A 6,000-nucleotide genomic window follows, 5' to 3' on the forward strand; every position below is an offset into this window, starting at 1 on the left:
GTGACGTGTGTTTAGGTCTGCCTTGCAAGGTTAACAAATTCGATTCGAATCGTCCGCCTCTCACGGATAATGGGACTGCTTAACTCTTCTGCTACATAGAGTAAGAAGTGGAACTTGATGACGATGATGAATATGTTTGATTGATGAAAGATAATTTTTGTTCACCATGTATGTTGTTGGATAGATGCTCACTTAGAATGGGTAATTGAACTAGAACCTGAAAGCTAAAACCTGCAATTAAGGACCCACTCTTAATCGCTTTTCGGCAAAACAAACCCCTCAAGCCAAAAGCCTTGCATGTCTAGGTAAAGGGCTAAGTATACCCTTAGTCGGGTAAGCCTTGCTGAGTATTAGTATACTCAGCCTTGCTTGTGGCTTTGTTTTTCAGGTGGTACATTTGAGGATGGATGATGTCATGTACGGGCTTCATCATGACGTCTTGTTTCGTCGCTAGATTATCGTTCGTTTTCCGTCACTCTTGAACTCTGTGGTACTTTTATAAATTCAAACTTGGTTTGTAATATTAATTCAATTTCATACTATGTGCTGTAAAATTTGTGGAATGTTGCATTCTCTGGACTGCTTTGTCGATCCTGTTCAAGTGGTTTAATCGGGATTTTACCCGACAGCACTGCCGGATTACTCCGTTTTAAGTGCGTGTTAACCCTGATTGTCGTTTTGATGATGGTTAGCGCACTTAAGCCGGTTTATGTCGGGCGGGGCTGCCACACTAAGGCAAAGCATCTAATACATCACCAGATCATCCAATCCGTTTGCAAGGCCTAACCTAGCAGATATCATGCCAACTCTTATGTACAAGAGCAAACCGTAACAGATTGGATCTACTAGATGGAAAAGAAGCAAGGTGTTGTCTCCGTGCAACTAGTTCTACACAACAAGAACTAGCATAAGATTGAAACATGACTGCACGAAAAACAACATGATATTCGTAGATGATAAGCGACAAAGCACAATAAATCTACTAAAAGCCATGCTACGAACATCAGGATAACTAGCATTACTCGCCATCAAAAACGCTTCAGTACGAGTAATACCAAGGTAAAAGCAAGAACAACGCTGCCCTGATCGCAAGAAGCAATCAAGGCAGCATGGCGCTTACTTGGATGAAACCCTAAGATTAGGGGTGGCGGTGCGCCGAGAGTTGTTGTTTGTGAGACGTGATGACGTTCTTCTTTTACGAATAACATAGGGTACATATTTATAGTTCGGAGACTTGAGAAACAATCTAATCCTATCTTGTCCCGATCGGACTCTATCTCTAATCTTGAACCAAATCTAAAGATACATGGCCCATGTGGCCCAAATGCTCACGCAGGAGCCGATTTACAAGCCTTCTTAATCTTCTGCTTTAAGCCCATCTTGCTTTCGGCCCATAAATTAACCCTGTTAATTTATGGCGATAACACATGCCCCTGGTTTTGGCAATGATAATTCCAAAATCACTCCGTCGCTCCCTCTTCCCGTTAATGCTCATTAAAACACACTGCAACCACCAAGGAAGACGCAACATCTCTGCAACTGTCTCCTCGTAGAATGTGAAACTGCCGATCCGTCTTCCAACCTTTTACTATTTAACCTCACCCTGAATCGGCTCTTCTTCACAGCAAACTCTTCCTCCTCCAAAGCCAAGTAGCACAGAAAAACCCCAATCCTCTAGCAACCAGTAGCCATGGCGATCTCTTCCTCCTCCGGCTCCAACTCCTTCGGAGATTCTTCCTCCTCCTCTTCTCCTTCTTCTTCTTCCCTCTCCGCTTCTTCCATCGACTCTATCCCAGAGAGTCGGGAGCCGACGCCGGAGTGGGACCCGACAGCAGCGTACGAGGCGCTGGCTCCTCTGCACTGGGATGCAGAGGAGTTCGACTTCGGGGTCGTCTCCGAGGAGGACGAGCCCGAGACCGAGGGAGAAGACCTCCAACTCCTGTTTCGGGAGGAGTTGGAGAGCGACGAAGAAGACTTCTCGGAGGGAGCCGATTCTTCCTCGGAAGAGGAAATCGGCTCCTCCTCCAGCGATGAACCGATGGGCGGAAAGCCTTTCCGGTTCCTCGGGTCCTCCGAGGAGGACAGCGAGGAAGAGAGCGGCGGCGGCGGTCGGAGCAGCGACTTCGGGTCTGAGGGCGGCAGCAACGCCCTCGGCAGCGACGACGACGACGACGACAGCGACGACAGCGGAGATGCGCCGGCCCGGAGCCCCAAACGCCGTAGGTACTAGGTACCTATGAGTAGTAGAAGTAATACTGTAGAAGTAGGATTGTAAAGCCGAAGGATTATTCCTTTGTCAAATCGGCTCTTCTCTGTAAAAACCTTTCCTTTTAATGAAGTCAATTTCCTTCAATTCCACGTGTTTGATTTCTTTTCCAAAAAGCCGATGGCAACGCATCAGGCTTCTATAAATATCCAAGAGCCGACGAAATTCAAACTAGAAGCAACCCGCACAAGAGTAGAGTATCACTTCCACCTTGAACCGAACTCGAAACAAACTCTCAAATCCGAGCGTAATTCGAAAACCCAGCTCTACAAATTCGAGCAAGAAATTCTCCAAGCATCTGGAATTCGAATCAGAGCCCACAGCAACCAAACCCTAATTCAACAGATCTGAAGCATGGCAGAGTCTGCAGCTCAGACAACAAATTCTGCAATCGATGATGCGGCAATCTACGGCTTGAAGGTAACATCCAGCCCAATCCTTTTAACTTTCTTCAGCTTATTAAGCCTCTGAACAAATCGGACTCTGAAACATGACAATATATGTAAATTTCTGAATCTCTGAACTTCAGGTGTCAGACATCCTTCTGCCACATCCTTCCAATCCAAAATCTTTCTGTCTTGGCCCACGAGCTTACAAAAATCCCACAGATTTAATCTCTTGTGAAGAAAATATGATTCCTTTCGTGAGTCAAAACATTGATTTGAACCTCTGGACCGACTGCTTAAGAGTCTGGCCTAACCCTCCTGAGAGCTGGATTACATGGTACAGCAGAGTAGCAAAAGTTTATATGTCCTTGTGGCAGGAATTGAACATAGCCGATGCACTTAACTTATCATTATCTCCTCTTGACAAAGATGAAAATCTTCTGAAAACCATCGGCTATTTTTGGTCTAATGCCCTGAACTGTTTCTTCTTTGGCCACAGTCCCATGACCCCTACTCTGCTAGATGTCATCATGATCACTGGCCTAGACATTGGATCTCCTAATCCAGCTGCCCACAAAATGGCAGAAGTCCCCTTTAAACTCTCATCCAAGGCAAACTGCACAAATTGGGGCACTTACATGAACCAGCACATGAAAACAAGAGGTCCAGTGACTGAAAAGGAACACACAGCCTTTTTAAATTTTTGGTTAGAACATTTCATCTTCTGTGGTCCTTCTTTAGCTCCAACTAAGAATTACCTCCCTTTGGCCTATCACCTGGCCCATGGCAATCGCACCGGCCTAGGTAAACTTTTCCTTGGAGAAACATACAGATATCTCCATTTGATGACATCTAACTTGCTTAACCAAAAGAAACTGAGAACTGGAGGCCCATGGTGGTTTATTCAGTTGTGGGCACAACTGTACTTTCAGCACCAGATCCAGAACTTCCAAGGCCTGACCAAGAATTCCTTTCCTGATGAGAGTGGCAAACCAATTAGATGTACTAGTTATGGCCAAGCTTTATTTAGTCTTCCTGATAGTAAATTGAACCCGACAGATGAAGCAAAATGGTTCAGAATCTTCTACAAAGGTCTAGAGAATCCCCTTTATTTCCCATTCACTGAATCTGAATCCTTTGAGAACCCAACTGCCTTTAGACTAGATAGTTTTGCCGATGACGACAGCACTCGGCATCTATATTCCCTGATGATTCGACCTGGTTTCCTCCCTGTTGGCATGAGCACTTCCAATAGAATCATCAAACAAGGCTATGAAACCTATCAACCAGCCATAGCAGCTCGGCAATTTGGCTTGGGACAACTCCCTCCCCACTTCCATATTAACCACTTGGTAGAGAGCAGAGCCGATCTGCCTGATGGTCTCACCAGCTCAAGATGCTACAGTATGTTTGACAACCTCCACATTCCAACACTAGCCGATCTGTCCTTCACTTCCTCTTCAATCGGCTTTAACACTTGGTGGGAAATGTGGAAAACTCACATTTTCAGAAGAGTTTTAGGCCCTCTACTGCAGCACATTGATCCTGAATATGTAATCCCCGAGAAAGAGGTACTGAATCTGTGCACTTTATCCCTTCTGAGTCCTCTATCCTTTTACTTGCCTAATCCTTGCTCACCTCTCTTATAGCAACAAGATGGTCCAGCACCTGTGACTAGTAACGGGGAACCATTCCACTTTCTTCCAACTGCTCCTGATGTCCTCTTTTGCAAGGGATCACCATCAATGAAGAAAGTAACAATGGCTGTTCAGCCAGACTTACTCCAGTCGGCTTCTAAACGAAGACAAACCTCTACAAGTGCTGCCCCCCGAGTGCCAACTAAGAAAAGGAAGATGATCACGAGGCGAGTCATCAAGAAATCAGCACAAGCTTCCCCGAGTCCATCAGAGTCTAATACAAACCAGGTAACTCATTTTTCCAAAACCTCTTCTTTATTGCGTACACATGTACTCTGGTTGACTATAATTTTATTTCCAGGACGCAACTGAAGACATCCTTGAAACTAGTAGCCCAGCACAACACGAAGTCATTGTTCATGAAGCTGATACTGGAGCAACTAAAACTTCAAATGCTCTGACGGATGTGCATGACGAACAGGCTAACATAGTTGAAGCCCCTGTTGTCACCTCCAATCCAACCGGATCAGCTACACCTGAACCGATCATCACTTCTTGTTCAGAACAGGTAACTTTTATGAGAACCAATTCTGAACCAGCCGATAGCTTCACAAATGCACCTTGCTCTAACTTCAGATATGTCCACAGGGCTTTGACATTTCAAGTTTGCTTTCCTTTGACCTAGCATCAATGGGTCTGACTGCCCCTGGAGCAAAAACACCATCTTTGCAGCAATCGGCTAACTTGTCAAATCAGCTTCATCTCATCAAGGATCTACTATCTACTCCGATCACTGCTCTGGTTGATGATTCCAGCAAGATAAAAGAAATTCTTGAGCAGATAGAATCCTAGCTTCCAGAATCACTTCGAGTCAAACTTTGGCCAGCCGGCCATCTTCCTTTCTTTCGGGCGGAGGTGAAGGCAGCACAACAGAGGATAGAACTGCGTCATTCTCAAATTCCTCTGAAAGCCGACATCACTCAGAAGTGCAAACTACTCAACCAAAAGAAGGCAACTCTGGATGCTAAAGCTGATATCTCCGAGAGCACAAGACGACTCAACCTCTTGGAAAAGGAACCGATAGAACTTGAAGAAAAGGTTCGCAATACCCAAAGACTAATCCAAGAGAGAAAGCTTCGATCGCAAACTCCAAGCAGGAAGCCCAAGAAATGACTGAACAAATACAGGCAAAGTTTGCAGATATAAGCACATTGAGTCGACAGATAATATTAGGCGATGACAAGGACGACGAAGAAATAATTGTAAGAGCTGACGCTGTACGTGCAGAAGCCTTCCATGCCATAGAAAGATTCCTGAACTAGTAGAACTATTCAGAAAACATTTGATGTTGCCTGTTAAACCTGAAACTTGTACTCATTTAAAACACCTTAAGTCGATGGTTACACATCGGCTATCTTGCTTCTCATATGTATTTTTACTAGCCAACTCAACGTGTTGGCCTCTCATTCATTTTTTTTGTGCCGGCCAACTCAACGTGTTGGCCTATCTCTTTCTCTCTCTTTTTTAACCGGCCAACTCAACGTGTTGGCCTTTCTCGGTACAGCCAGATGGATCTGATCGTCTCTTATTACTCGCTTTCCCACATGCTCGGGAAATACTTCTTGAGGTGTTGGCCATTGACAGCAACAGGAAACTTGACGCCATCCAATTCCTCGAGCATGTATGCATTTCCAGGCAAAACCTGATCAAT

The sequence above is a fragment of the Panicum virgatum genome, chromosome 6N (assembly GCF_016808335.1).
Source record: "Panicum virgatum strain AP13 chromosome 6N, P.virgatum_v5, whole genome shotgun sequence".
In the NCBI taxonomy this organism is placed as follows: domain Eukaryota; kingdom Viridiplantae; phylum Streptophyta; class Magnoliopsida; order Poales; family Poaceae; genus Panicum; species Panicum virgatum.